The following is a 16,309-nucleotide window of genomic DNA, read 5'->3' as shown; positions in this document are numbered from 1 at the left end:
CAGAAATCTCTTTATACTGTATATAGACTTCACATGCACTGTGTGTGTGTCTCTCCATATCCGAGATTTATCCTACACATTTTAATAAGGAAACAGTAATAGTGATCATATTTTTTCTTGGTTTCAAGGCATCTTATTTCCTGAGGCATCTCTGCCTCTTTATTTCCTTTAAAATGTACGTATATATATATATATAATGTTTCCAAAGACACTGTAAATGGTCAATTTGATGGTAGCAGAAGTGGACCTCAATGAAAGAAGTGTCCCTTCAATTGAAATGGGAATTTTAGATCTATTGGGTTTTTTATGTCTTTAAACATGAACTCAAATATTTCGATCAGTTTTTTATTTCAAACAAATCTGAAAGGCTTTAAAATACCTTTTGAGTTTAAAGTTTGTCCTAATTTGAAACAGTAATAGCCATCCACATGGGAATATTTGATTATTTTAAACCTCCTTTGTCTTCCTTTTCCCCTCAAAAATAAAATTCTGAAGCCACAAATTGTATGTAAATTGCATTAATTTAATGGACTAAATTGCTTCCCAGGCTGCACACGTTGGCTCCTGTTGATTCTAGTGAGATTAGGATCATATGCATCCAAAGGTAGATCTTAGCCCAGTGTGTGATGTTCTTCTGGCCAGCTTTCTAGCAGTCAATTAAAAAGTGCTTTCTCAGTGCTGTGCTGCTGGCTTTGTGGCTTGCTGCATAGTAAGTCCTTAATATTAGCTGAAGAGCTAAGCAAAACAGCAATGTTAATTTTTAACAGGGCCAAACACAAAGGGAGAGAAACCAAGAATTCCTGGGCAAGCTCTCTTTTCTAACAGTAATTGAGATACTACATGCAGTTTATCTGGCAGCCCTAATACTGAAAGGAGTGCAATTGTTTGTGTTGCAGCTCCATTATTCTCATTTTTTTGCTGTCATTCATAGTAATCTGAGTATTTTAGGTCTTCTCCAGAGGTTGTTTGTGAGGTCGTGACAGCTATAAGGAAGATGAGAGAAATACATGCATCCTCTAGGGCAATGCTACATTTTTTGGGGTTTTTTTTTAGATTCCAAATATCCAAATATCAAAATATCAATACGAATAATACCAAAAGTGCAACTGTGGTAGAAAGTTATACAATAGGAATACAGGGTTTCTGTTGTTCTGTTGTCAGAAGAGTCCACTGGAAGTTTTACAAGGGATAGGAAGATGAATATGAGCTCAGGATATGAGTGACCGATCTTTTCACATGTAGCGTATTTTATTTCATCGTTGCAAATTCATTTTTGACAATAGATTATTGTGTGGAATGCTTTAATGGTCTCTCTGTAGGTGAATAATCAGTAACTTCGAATTTGGCATTTCTCTAGTTGTTGTGACTGAAATTGTTTTCTGAACCACACTGAGGAGCAGACAAGTGCTGTATGTGTGGGTTGATGGCAACAACTGATTGCACCTGTGATTTGTGAATGCCTTCAGTCAGCAGCAAACTAAACGGGATCTGATCAAAACTATCATTTGGATATTCAAGTCTAAGACCAAGAGTGCTGTGATATTCACTAATGTCCTTCCATTCTGCTCTTTACTGCTACATAAACTACTGAAGATTGTTTTTAATGGTTTCTGTTGTGGTTACCACATGATGCATTAACAGTGTCAGTCCTTTTCACTGTCTACGAATGCGCTGTCAGCAGACGTTCATGTCTGATACAAAAGCTCAGACTCTGATCCCTGTGTTTTATCTTAAATTCCTGCATCACCAGCTGTGGTGTTGAGTTTTGCAGGGACTCCTAGCGTAGGAATCTCCAGAAATTGCAGATTGCAGTGCTGAAGTTAAAAATAAATGTTTTTTTGAGAAAACAGGCCACTTGAGAATCGGCTGATGACATCTATGTAAAAGGGGCTTCATCTCAGTGATTTCCAGTGCTTGTCACCACATTATTCAACTGGTTTTGGCATTTTTTGAAAATATTTCAAATTAGAGCTGTCCCAGGTGTTCTTCAACAGAAGAAGATAATGTGAAATTAAAGCAGTTCTGAGAAAATTTTCATCTTCAAAGGCTTCTTGAGTGAGGCTGAAAGGTTTCGGACCAGCATTTCAAAAGCTTCCAAGAGCATTTTTCCTAGGGTGAAATTGACCGACAGGACCAGGAACTAGAAAATCTCCATTTATCTGTTCGCATAAAGGAGAATGCCAAGAATATCTCTCAGGTATTGCAGACTTTTCTAAAGAAGATGATAGCCTTAGACCACCTTCTAAATGCTCCTGTACTGGAGCCACTGTATTTGACATGGGGTAATAAAGAAAGGGTTTTTCTTTTAGAAAGACTGTGCTTTGAGTCCTCCAAAATGTTTTTATTCATGTTTTGCAGAATCAAAGATGATAAATGTTTCTTTGCTTAGACAGGTAAAATTTAAGTATCTGAACTGACATATGTATTTTGAACAATCCAGCTGTGTCAATATTTTTCTGTATGCTGGAGCCCATCACAGTAACTTAATCAGGAGTAGTAAAGTCATGCTTTCCCTAGTTTGTTTTGTTATTTGGGGACCAATTAAATATCTAGCTTTGAAGTTTCTGATGATTCCTACATGCAGAATATGGAACAGACTCAGAAAGGTGCCCTACCTGGATCACCAGGTGCCATCAGCAACAAACCTTCACAATCAAATTTGTGTTTGAAGTGCAGTTAATAAATTTGATTGCAGTGTGGTTACCATTGACAGCTCTCCTTTAGGTTGTTGGTTTTTTGTCATTGTTGCATTGATTGTATCATTTCTTCCGATGGCAGTTATTTGCAATTGCAGAGAAGGAAAAACCTGCTTGTGTGCTGTGAAGGAGAACACGCTAGGCATTTCACTTCTTTGAGTGTTGGTCCTGATGTTTACTCTTGCATTGGATATAAAAGATAAAGAACCCCCTCGCCCCCCCCCCCTCCCCCCCCGTAATATTTATGAGAAATAACATTCTATACATGATCAAGGTTGAAATAGTATTTCAGCAAGCGTGACTTTTCTGCTCGATGCTCTGGTAAAAGCTTTCCACGCAGAAGAAATAAGGTTAATCTATTCTCACATCCATCTTCAGATCCATGTTCTGCTTCCAAAAAGTTTAAACTAAGCTTCTGGAAAACCCAGTTCCCTCAGAACTCGTCTGTAATTATTTAGGAAGGAAGGTGATCAGTTTATAAAGGGGATGTTAGGAATTGCAAAGTAATGATCTAGGATTTGAAAGAATTTGTCAGGATGCTGTTGTTTTGAGGGACATTTTCAGTTTAACTAAGCAGAAGAAAGATTATTAGAAGTGTTGTTCATTCTCATAATTGTTTTTTTGCAAACACTATATTTTCTAAGTTTTCTGAAAGCTTGGGAAGAGGTCTGCCATCCAGATGTATGTTTGTCATACACCTGTTTCTGTTTCTAATGTGCATTTCAATTAGATTAAAGGAGCTATACAATGCTGATCCTGTCAAAATATAAAGCATACCATGGGCCAAATAATCTTGTTTACAGATTGCAAAGGGAAAATAAATTATAGAGCAGATTTTGAAATATCTTCATCTTTACTTCTGTATTTAAAATAACACCAAGCATATCTGTGAGTGCTCTTACTCTAGGCTTCCCCTTCCTCCCCAAGCTAGCTTTGCCACAGAGAAAATCATCTGTGGACAGAACTCTTGATTTACTAGGAGCAGCCTGCTGGTTTCCACACACAGATCTGTTGAGCCAGCTCAGCAAATTGTAATCTTTTACAATTTCTTGCTGCTCTTTATTCCATATCATAAGGAAGCCAAGTAGGTGTTACAGTTGGACTCTTTGGTAAGGTTTTATTCTCTCCCATTTTAGTGCTCTGACCTTTAACAACAATTTGTACCTTAATAGTTGAAATTTTAGTCAGAAAAGTAGTGATTTGCTGTGATTAAAACATTCTTAAAAGCCATTGGTAAGGGTACCTTATCAGTAGCATAAAGCACAGGAAAAGCACATCCAACAATTACTCTGTGTGTGGACTGTCCCATTCCTGAATTTTGCTGCTCTAACAGAAGCCCTTAAGTGAATTACAACCATGGACTAGTTATTTTATTTCCTAAGAAATCTCTCCAGTCTGCAAAGAATTGCAAAACAGCTCATGGTTTCGCTCTGAAGGGTGGTATTCTGTTTGCCCTGCTTTCTGGCCTTTTTGAGTAATCTGGTTTTGAGTCTAGCTCTCAGTGGTGTTTCATCAAGGGCAAATTGACTGTGCTTAATGAGAAGAAAATTTTTGAAAGTTACTAACTGTATTAAGTTCAAGAACCTGTCGTGTTTCTGTTGGCATTATCTTCCCAGAATGGAAATGTAAAACGATAGTCTTCATGCAAAAGTTTTCAAGTGCAAGTAGTTTTTAAGTTTTATGCTTTCATTTCCAATCTTGTTCATTACATGTTCTCATACTTGCTCTGTTCCCCAGTCAAGCAGAGTCCACTGCATTGCACTGGGAGGGAAAGCTTGGAACAAGAGATGCATTGCTTAGTCAGGTGGCTTGGCAATGAAAATTTCAAGTGCACAGCTATGGTGAGGAATATGTGGATATGCAGTGGATATGCCAGAACTATCTGTCAGATCCTTTGGGCTTTCTGAAGTTTCTGGGCTCTGAATCATAGTTATTTGGCCCACCAAAAATATTGTGACAACAGACCATCTAGCAAAATCATTCCTTTTTTGTGTGTGTGTTCAGATACCTCTTATTGTAGTCCGTTGCTAGCCAATGTGTGACCGAATGCTCATCTATACCATCAATATTTTGAGAATTGTGAAAAAAATTATTGACTTTGATGAAAAAACATGGTTGATTTTTATCTTCCCTGAAAATAATTTCTGAACATGAAAAGGCATGTTTTATTTTGTTAGTCAGATTGGAAGACAGCATCTGTAGGGTTATGAGGTAAATTGGGATTTAAAAGTGGTGACTTTAATGAAGGCAGAAGAAACCTTCCTGTAGTGTTAATACCTCATGGTAGGTCTTCTATCTTCTGTGCAATAACATTCAATTGGTGTCAAATTCCTCACATTGTGGATGCTTGTGGATAGATTTGCAAATCTGCCATTTTTCAACTCAAGTTATATTACATATTTCAGGATTCTGCTGACTTGGGCCATATATTTTTTTAGTAGGAAAAAACATCAACTGTTGTAAACTTCCAAGCAGGTTCTAATATCTTGAGTATGAGAATGCCTGCATAATGCCTCTTTTGGCAGTTTCAGCATGCACTACTTGAGACAAACACTTCAGACCAAAGGGAGGTCAGTCATCAGCACTGCTTATTTTTCTGCCTTATAATGGTAGTCAGAATGCTAGACAGGCTCCAAATAGGCTTGTGTCCTTTACCTCAGTGGCAATATTTTTGTGTTCAGGTAGCACTGCTGACTCTTACCACCCTGTTGCTGTTGTACCAGGGACGGTGAAAAAAGCAGCATACTCCAGTCCAGTCCAGGAAGGGAATGGAATGGAATTTAATAATTTCCAAATTAATTTATATAACCTGGTTTGCTTGAATGGCATAAGGTTATTGGTCCTTTGACCATCCACCTCATAGAATGATTGGTTAAACCTTACAACACCCATTTCAAAATATTTCTCCAGTCAGTAACATAACAAGCGGCATAACAAACTACAGGTGACAAGATAAAAGTATTATTTGCAAAAACTTCTCACTGTTTGCAGCTAGCATGAGTGTGAAAGCAACACTTTCACAGGGATGCTGGCAGAAAGCTGGAAAATTTCTCTGCATCAAGCTTTCAACATCCACACCACTCTTTGTATTCTTTTGGTGTTAGGGCTGGCACTCAGGCATTGTAGATGCTGAATATTTTTAACTTACACTTGATACAGTAAAAAATACAGTAGGAAAGCATAATGGATATAACCATTCAAAAATGATTGCTTGCCAGATGAAGAAAGGCCAAATTTGTTATCCAGTGCTGTCCTGTGTGACAATAATAGTGTTTTCATTTAAGCAGTGAGGAGACCACTTACTGTTGTTACCCTTGGCATGCTCAAAGCAGGAAAAAAAATATGTACATGCTGCCATGGACATTTATAAGCATTTTAAAGTGGCAGAACAAAAAGCAAACAGAATTGAACAGGGTCATGTAATTTATATCCCTCAGACATGGTTATTTGCTGAAGTTTGTAAGAGCAGCTTTCCAAGCTCTGGAATTCTTTGAATTTCTAAACTGACTTATCTGTAATAGAGTCCTATACCTGAGTCACGGACACTCTGTCAAAGCAAAAACCTTAATTACATCACAGCCATTAAATAAGGAAAGAGCAACCCTTACAGAGTCCTACACTTGCATATTTACTGTTCTGACTTCTCAGATTCACTAACATCCACTTTCCTAATGTATTGAGGAAGTTTTAATTCACTGTTGATAATGCTAGAACTGCACAGAAGAACAAAGGCTGTAAGTTCCTACTTCCTATTCCACATAATTTTCTTCTACTTCTTCCCAATTATATGTTTATTACCTATTTTTAAACTGAATTTCTGTATGTGAATATCAGAGACACTTATTTTACTCTCTGCTGAGGTAGGAAATTTTCCTGAAAGCATCTCTGTTAATGTGAGTGGAGACAACTGACTGGAAAGGATCTGACAGAATTGTTCCAGAGTGAAAAACAAATATTTTGCAAAAACCCACTTGATTTTACCAGCATTATAAAATGAAAACTAGAAAAAAGAAAGAAAATTGTAGGAAATGTTTTCACTTCTAGTTTTGAGGAATTTTCATGTTCTAGCTTTTAGTATGCAGTTGTAAGTAACAATAAAATTGCTTTAAGTAATACAAGTCTTTAAACTATACTTTTCTGTGTAAAAAACCAACCAAACAATAAAGCTAGATTGTAATTTTGAAATCCTGAACTATAGAGTGACAAAGATGATGATGAAGAGTCTAATGAGTGTGAACTATTTGTAGAAATATTGTTACTGAGAGTTATGTTGTCAACTGAATTGAACTATTTTTATTATTATAGAGGTACTCAAAATATTGGGCTGACAGGGCACTTTGATCTCAGTTCTCTTTGTTTTGTGCACCTAAATAGCAATTGGCAACTACTGACACAGTGTATAAATTACAAATATAAAATAAAGGATGCTTGCAAGCCTTCTTCAGAATGGTTCTAAAATAAAACTTGAAATACAATAATAGCATCCATTGAACTTCAGCAGAACTCTTGCTTTTTGTACAGCTGGGGCTATACTGGTATATTTTCCCAATTCTCTCTTTGGTTTTTTTTTTGGTTGGGTAGGTAAGATTTTTTCATTTCTACTCTGCTGTAGTCATCTAGTGACAAACACAATATTAACAGACATATGATTTTTCCTATTTCAAGAGAAAACTTCTATTAAGTTCCCTGCTAGGAATACAGCAAACAGGCAAATCCAGCAATTTGTACTGTAAAGTTTGGGGGCCCAAGTCAGAATGTGGGTTAAATGTTGATAAGGACATATGAAGCTCAAAGCAGCCATTTCTGTTCATTCTTATGGCTTCTTCCTCCTTTCTCTCCCGGTTTTAATGATGAAGGGGGTATAATGAGCCTTTCCAGAGCATTTCTGCTCCTATGGAAGAGTATGCAGTAATTTGCTGAGGGGATGCAGAACTGTCAAGCAATTACTTATGTTGCTTGTGCTCAAGGCTTCACCCTTCCAGAAAGAAATACAGACTGATAACACTGTGTGAATCCACTCAACACACTAAAGCTGGTGGGCTATATTTTAAAATTTATTAAAAATTCCGGGTTTGGGGGCATCCACTCTGCAGAGAAGTTCAAATGACTCCAGCTTGATCTCTCCTCTTTGCTTTTGTCTTCTGGCAGATCCTGATGAAGTAAAATACAGCACTACACACCTGCATTAGGTCCAAATGGCATATAAGTTTAGCATAATTACTCTGAGCTCCATTTGGGTTAAAGTTTAGACACAAAACATGCACCTACATGTTACACTTTATCTGCTGCTGGCACAGCACCAGATTCTTCATGCTGCCAGGAGCGGTGGCAGCTGTTGCTTATGCTAAAGCATAAGCCTCTTTCTGCTGGACAAGGAATAGGAGAGTGCAAGATCTCTTAGGTTACCTCTTTTTTAAAGAAAAAGCTTCATATTTCTCCTTTTCGTAATACGTTGCAGTCTCAAACATCTTTGCTGCTGATGTGCCCTGTACAGGGTTGGAATTTTAGTGACCCTCAAACACAAGAGTTCCGTTTGCCTGCCTGAGCTGTTTTTGCCTGCCTGTCTCCCAGCCTTCCTCAGTTCCTAGCTTTTATCAATAAATGGTTCTGCAGTCTGGAGTCCTCTTTGGGGTGAGCATAAGACAATACCTCTGGCACCACTCATACGCTGCTGGGCTGAGAACATATTCCTGCAGTGCTTGCCCAGAGATAGAGCTCTAAGCCGTGTTCTTGGTGCCAGATGACATTTTGCCTGTCAAACATGATCCTATATGAGTCATAAAAACTTTAGAAGAATTGCATTATTTCTGCATTGAGAACTGCTTGATAGAGTCTTTGCCACAAAAAGCACCCTAGAGGTTTCTCCAGAGTAAAGGGAAAACCAGGGATTTTTCTCCCCAGAGGCAATAAGAACTGTGTGTTTTGAAGTGTAAATGTCAAAGACCAAGGACAAACTAGATACACAGTGGTAAGAAGACTACTGGGCACCCAGTGAGCTTTCAAATTGGTTATTTATGTGTGCAGTACCCTCCTAACAGACATGCTCCTCCATCTCCTTGCTGTGCATGTGCAGGGACAGTAGCTCTGCAGGCAAAGAAGTAAGCGTGCGAGTCACTCATGAAGCTTTATAAATGAGCCCTTCTGTAATGCTGTGACTGACAGGGCAGTATTATTTTTCTGATAGTTGTTGATGTCATACAGTGGCAGTTGTTCACTGCTCTGTTATTTAATGTTATAATTGAATAAAATAGCTTCCTGTTTTGTGCCTCCAACGGGAAGAGATGTTTACCCATGGAAAATCATGAATTACTTGGAAGGTTTGTTTAGTAATGAAATAAGATTTACAGCCTGGCTAATGCTGATTCCACTGTGTATGTGCATGTGTATATCATATTTACTGTACTCTTGTTGACAAGGCTAAGGATCAGTTTGCTTTGTTCCCTTTTCTTTTCATAAACTCGTGCAGTGAGTGATCATATGAAGTAGCTCCTGATCTACTTCTCCACCACTGAAAATAACAGTAAGGAATTTGCTGATAAGCATCACTGAAACTGATAGACATTTCAGATTTAAATTCAATGCAGTGAGTTCCATAGCTGAATTCACAGAAGGCAACCCCATCAGGAAAGCATATGTGTCAAAAGGAGGAAAGTAATTGTTGTTCTTATTGAGGTTAACTGAAGAGGACAATTAATACATATTCTTGTAATGGAGGAAATGCAGTCTCACTGGGAATAAAGGGACTGACCTCTGGGCACATCACCCTGCTCCATCCTCTGGAAAGGCTCTTGCCCACCTCTTAACTCCTGTTCCTTGTTTTCTTGGTACAGGACAGTGGAAACAGAAATAATGTCAGTAACTTTTTGGAGGAGCAGAGGAGGGTGCTTGAGGTTTATTTAAGTTCAAAGAAAGACTGGATACTTGGAAGAAAAAACACGGTGAGCATCAGCATGATGCCTCAGCATAGAAGCCACATCCTGCTCAGAAAGACCTTGAGTTTGAAATTCTTAAGGGCTCAGCAATCCACAGGAGGAAGAATTTTATATGCTTGCCTTATTCTCTTCTCTAAACATCTCCTAATAACCACTGATTAGGAGATAGGATATTGGACTAAATGGATTTTTTTTCTGACCAACTCTGACCATTCTTATGCTTTATGAAATGGGAAGGTCTGAGATCACCTTTGTACCTCTATTAATTCAACCCCTGTTCTGTATAACAATGTGAAAGGGAATGGAAATGATGAATTGATAGAGTTGATTTGGACTGGCTTTTTAAGTTATGTATTGAACTTATGCTTCAAACATGACTTGTGATATAAATGAAGCATAACCAAATACCTAACTGTGACAAATTGGTATTAAACAGTCCTTGTGAAAAGTGGTGGGAGTGAAATGTGTCCTTGCCTTTTTATCAGTTCATTTAGAAAAGTCTCTGCATATTCTATACTACAGAAGTTTCTGTGAGTCAGCACTGTATGCCACCTTTTGTCTGATTCATGGTGCTCCTCTCCCAAAACTGCCTGCTGTCTGTTGCCACCAGTCGAGTTTTTTTTTCAATATCTTCCATTAGGAGGGTTGTGGAATTGGTTTTGTGGAATTGTGGAAGGAATGTAACTAACTTAGTTTATAATGTTTGCTTATGCAGCATACTATTTTCCTTAAAGTTGTATTTTAACATAGGAAAATAAAGCACATGCACTATTGAAGCCAAAGGTTAAGGATAACAGCATAGTAACTCAAAATAGGTCTTGAACCTGTCACTCTTTGGTCTGCAGTACTGCCTCCTGCAAGTGACCACATTCAAATGGATTGGATTGCTAAGGGTGTAAGGTGCTGTTTTCAAGGTCTGGCCTGATGGTATCGAGCCCAAGAAGATTAAAGCAACCTTCATCATCCAGGATTTTGGTAGACAATCTTTAAGAGTGGGTGTTATGACAGCCTGCATTTGCACAGCAAGAAGTTTCAGTCTCACTCATCCCACTCAGCTCATTCACTTGCAATCTCCCCCTTTTAGAAGGAACAGTTACCCATCTTGCTGCTCTCAGAGATGCTCTGTCGACAGGCAGCCCACTCACAATGTTCATTTAACCTGAGTGCCTGCTGCCTTGGAATTTGCAGGCATCAGTGTCTGCCTGCATGTGTGGCCTTCTCCCATCTCTGTTCCTTAGAGCAGAATGAACAAAGTGGCCCCAAGTGCCTTATTCTTTTAATGTGATTAATCGGACTCATTATTACCGGGTATGGTTTTGGTTTGTAGGGTGCCCTCATGTAGTCAAGACTGTCTCAAATTAGCCAAAGGTGTTGTAAGGTTAATTGCCTTTCCCTTGTTTTTGACTAGTTCCTAAATAGGTATCCGCCCTTTCAGTGGATCTGAAGTTCCATGTGGCTGTATGATTGCAGGACTGTGCCACACTACTGCTCTTAGAGCTGAAGCCCAAAGCTATGGATTATTGACTGGTAAAATATGTTTCAGGTCGCTGAAATCTCAGCTGTATAAACTATTAAACCATGCTCTAAATCTTAATTGCATTCTCAGCTAAGAGGTAATTTGAGAGAGGGTGAGGATGTATTTGAGATTTGTCTTTATGTAGAATGGCTTGCTAACTCGTTCCTGACTTACCTGCAAGGAATATGAAAATTCTGAGTGATTTAGAGTATGAAATTGATAGATAAGAGATCCTTTAGAACATCTGGAGACTTTTCTCTCAAGGAGACAAGTGAGAGTATATATATGTACTTTGGTTAGCGATTCACAGTACTTCAACAACACTTACATCAGAGTTCAGATCTTAAATTTGTGCTCTCAGAAAACAAGTGTTGATGAACTTGTTATTCCAGCCAGATTTGGTGCACACTTCTACTTGCTTTCCTTAAGAAAAAACTCTTATAGAGAACAGTGTTGAGCATTTGACATATCTGGTCTGAAGACAGCTCTTTCTGGGTAGAACAACTGTATGTTAACTTGTAACAAAAGAATCTCTAATTCTAGTAATGTATGTTGTTTGCCTATTCATAAATCTAGACATTGCTTGGTGGGAGAACATTCCTGTAAATTAAGACCCAGTTTCCTGCTCCAAATGAGAGTGTCCTTAAAATACCAGCTGCCACTGATACCACCTTGCAGAATCCAAGGTGTTAAATACAGGGAAATTGGATTTTGGCAGAGATTTGGCCATGATAATGTGAATGTCTGTGGCAGATAATTGAAGTGAAGGATGCAATAGTTCTGAGAATTAAAACTCATACTCAGAGCATCTGTTTGCTTGGGCTTTCTTTGGCATTGTCTTTTCTTCCACCATTTCCAAGTTTCCTTCAAAAGGAGGGAGAAAAGCTAACGTAGTGATGACTGCAATGAGCTTGGAAAGTTCACAGCAGGAATCTGGAATTCTCATGTGTTCAAAAATAAAGCTGGTGTCACTTTGTATCTTGCTGGTCTCAGTGGGATCTGGAAGGAGAAGCTGGAAGCTGTAATGCAATGTGATAAGACATTAACTTGAAGTAAAAAAATTACTGTAGATAAGACATTAACTTGAAGTAAAAAAAAAATTACTGTAGATCTTTTTTTGAGAATTAGAATCCTAGAACTCCAGAATGGGATTCCACTACACCAGGTTGCCCCGGGCACCATCCAACATGCCCTTAATCACTCCCAGAGATGGGGCATCTACAACTTCTAGTGACAACTTTTTCCAGTACCTCATGAAAGCATTTCTTCCTATCCTAAATATCTAATTTATACCTACTCTCTTTCAGTTTAAAGCCATTACCCCTTGTTCTATCAATTACCCCTGACGTGGAGAGTACTTGGAATAAGTTGTCCAAAGGGTGTTGTTCAGACCAGAGCACAGGATTAGTGTGGAGCAGTGTGCAAGGTGGAAGAAGGAGGTGTTGGCATCAAGAATTTTAAGAAGTATTGGTCCATGAGTGAAAAGTCTGTGCCTAAGCCTAGAGAGTGCCCTATGCTTCAGCAAGAAGGTGGCTGCTGCCTGTTCCAAAGATACCTTCCCTCTGCTCTTGGAGTGTTTTCCTGAGGGGTGATGCTCTTTAATCCCTGGAAGAGGATCTCTGCATAGGTGAGGGAGGCCCCACTTGGCTGTTTTTAGAAGTCAAACACATACGTGTTTTGCAGTCAGACTCTCCCTTTTCAGGCTTAAGTAACAAAACCAATTGTAGATTTACTTCCAGTCTTACAGCATTCTGGGGAAAGGGTTTGAAAGCTGCACAGTTCCCAAAGATATGTCCTGCCCTGAGCAAGCAGCATTTGATGGTTGATTTTCTGTCATGGCTGATGCTTGTGGATAAACTTAGTCCTGGGTGGTGTTAAAGATGCGAGCTCATCCCACAGCCTCTTTCATTACTGCCCCAATACCCAATGCAGGGCCTGGAGCCCGTTTGCTCCTTCCCTTCTCATCTCCCAGTGCCTGTGGCAGGCTTCTCTGGAGGTCTTTCCATAAAATTCACCCTGCAGCGGTGGTTCAGACAAGAGTCAGGATTTGAAAATGTGCTGCCCTTGCCTCAGTGGAGTTTTATGCTGCACTCATCAGCCAGCTGTGGGAAGGGAGGCTGGAGTGCCTACTGACCGGGGCCTAAGTGAGCCCAGAGAGGAATGCTGTGGTTTGCTGAGCCTCCTGTAGGAGGGCAGCCCTGCACTGTGTTCATGGCTGCTGCCCCATGTGCTCTGGGCTGGGGTTGACCTTGCCTCTGGGGTGGTCCTCATCTCTACAGAGTTCCTGACAAGGAGCAGGGGTCAGTGGCTATATCTGGACAAAGCCGCATCTTCCCTGAGCTCTCCCCAAGCCACCGTGCCTCTGCTGGGTGGAGGGGAAAAAAAATACTTGGTAAAAGAAGAGGCTTTTGGCATCAGCAGTTCATTGTTGCTGAGGTGTTGTGATATATAAAGGTGAGAAAACTGCGAGCAAACTGCTGCTCCTGATACTGCACCAGACACAGTAAGGAGGTGAGGTCTCACCTCCTGCCCCCAGCAGAGTCTGTCACCACTGGGGAACGTGGTCTGAGAGACAGGTCTCCATGGATCTGTTCTTTCCCCTTGGCATCCATGTGATGGCCATGAGTGCTTGCAGTCCCTGAAGGCGCAGGAGTGGTCAGGAGGTTGTACCCATATCCAAGGATGAGCATTGCTTTCCTGTCCTGGGTGAGAACTTCCTGCCTTTTTCCCCAAACCCAGTCATTCCTAATGTGGTCTGTGTTTCTGATGCCTGAGAAACTCTTGCTTTAAAGTAGCCTTCTTCTTAGCAAAAATAGACAGCTGCCCAGGGATGAGGAAGGTACTAAACCTTGTAATCTAGTTACCTTGGTAACATCTGTAAGAAACTATTGCGAAACCACTTTCTGTTTTTTCTTTGTCTCTTTTATGGAACTACATACTCTGTTTACTTGACAGAAGTGTGGTTTATACCATACCCAATATAGCCATTCTCCCAACCATTATCCTGACAAACAAGTTCCCATTTCTAACAAGCAAGGTTAAATGACTGTAAAAACAGATATTTGACTTTATAGTGGAAACTGAGATTTGCCATCAAGTAACTAAGCATTTGCTAAGAAAAGCAAAAATCTTGTAAAAACTTTTTTATTGTTTCAGAGTATTATAGTGCTCGATCACATTTACTCAGCACAGGAATTCTTTTCAATGGTCATGTTTTTTTCTTCTTCATTGTGACATTCTCACACATTTGTAAGATTCAGTTGTCAACCGTATGTCATACAGGGCAACAAAAAAAGAAATAAAAGCATTATTGCTAGGCAAAACTAACAGCTGTGCTTGAGAATTGGCTGTTCCTGGATCTAGCTCTTAGCACAGCTCTCACCATTCCCATTTAGCTGTCTGTGTCCTGGTAGTGGTTCCTCTGCACTGTGTGAGCTGGGACACTTGAGTGCCAGCACACAGAAGTTCCTGAGGGATCAGACTTGTGTGCTGCTGTGTAGGCAGTGCCCACACCTTTTAGGTGGTTTTTTGTATCTTCTGGTTACTCACCTGTTTCTCTCTTTGTTGCCAACTGTAGGGAATTTTCTGAGCCCTTCAAAGGGAGGAGCATCCCTCACTCAGTGACCCATTCAGTAATTGATTAAATTAATCTGAAACTAACTCTCACTTTTTAAACTGCTAATCAAGAAGCCAATTATCTGTTAACAGTCCTAAATACAAATCATCAGTAACCAAAGTGTTCCTCTGTTAAAAAAATCTGGATTTCTTTCTGTTATCTCACAGCTTTTAAAATAAGTTGGAAATGCGGCTATTTTCTTTAAAAAAAATGAAGACCCCATATTAGAATTCCATTTTCTATTTTGGAACAGTAAAACAGCTTATTTATTTCTGAAAGTGTGTTTAGAATTTTAGCCTTTTTTATGTGTTATGGCCTTGAAGACATAAGTCTCAGGGCATGATAGAAGGTTTATTAAGGATAAATCCTGCTCTTTTTATGCACTTACATAGCTGAAATCCTCAAGCAGCATTGTTCTGTTGCAAGTTTGGCTGGGGTATACATTTAAGAGTCTTATTCTATGAATGTTATGTCTTTTATTTTATATACATTTGTATGTGCAAAAGGTAATGTAAAAGAAATACATGCTAAAGCATAGTTTTATTTTTTCATTGCAGCCATTAATTATACAGCTGTTTTAGAACAAAAACATTGTTTTTTAAGTAAAATTATCTAAATTATGACACTTAATTTTTATTGTTGTTGAAATGAGACTTTTTTACAGGTTTACAAAACAAAGCAATTAAAAAATTGTTTGTAGTGCATGCCCAGTCCTGTATATATTTATGGCATAAAAATGTTGTTTGAATGCAGCAAGTAAGGCAACGATGTATGATAGCTTGTCTATGGCTTTCTAAGTATTTAATTGAATTAGATCCCTACCCGTTTATTCAGTATTCTCCTCATTTAAAAATCTGATCTGAGAGAAGTGAATAGTTGTTTTTTACTGTAATAATGATGGTGAGTCAACAATTTGATTAATCATGAGTTAAAGTATGAGTATTTCTGAGCACATCTGTTAAAGGACGTGTCCTGATTTTTTTAAAATTCCTCATGTGTATAAATGTGTTTGCTTCTTTTCCATGGAAGTTGTTTAGAAGGGCCCAAAAAAGAGGGTATATTAAGGTGCTAATATATTAAGGTGTATCTCATCCTGTATCTCTAGTTTCAATCTGAATGCATTCCTGACTACTGACTCCCTGGTTTTGTTTCCAGATTCATAGTCTGCAATAAAAGAAGGCTTGTAGAGCCCTGGGCAGGTGTTTGCACCATTAGCAAAACTGTGTAATTTGCCAAAAAAGAAGTGCTTTAGAGAACAAGAAGTAATGAAATTGAGTGCCAAATTCTGCTGCCATTTAATCCTTTGAAAGATAAAATGTTTTACTAGGTAGCCTGTTGGCCATAAGATTGTTTGGAATCAAAGAAGGGCTGAGTGGTAGCACAGGTGGCACATTCCAGTGCTGACAAGAGCAGGATACACAAATCCATAAGTATGTGAAGACACAGATTAATCATGCAATCCAGCTGTAAAATCTTAAGGGTAGAAATGACACATCCAGAGCTTTTAGATGGAGCTTTCAGGTTTATAATTTAATCCACTATTTATCAT

General features: G+C 39.0%; 1 protein-coding gene across 3 annotated transcripts in view; it reads left to right on the top strand.

The window, feature by feature from the left end:
* Nucleotides 1-16,309, top strand: part of NOL4 (nucleolar protein 4) — a gene marked incomplete at both ends in the record, with an annotated part of 189,620 nt that overhangs the window by 93,491 nt on the left and 79,820 nt on the right. The gene's annotated exons all lie outside the window — the stretch shown is intronic.

The sequence above is a fragment of the Coloeus monedula genome, assembly GCF_965178545.1.
Source record: "Coloeus monedula genome assembly, chromosome: 1".
Taxonomy (NCBI): Eukaryota; Metazoa; Chordata; class Aves; order Passeriformes; family Corvidae; genus Coloeus; species Coloeus monedula.
This window is presented reverse-complemented; position numbering and strand designations above follow the sequence as displayed.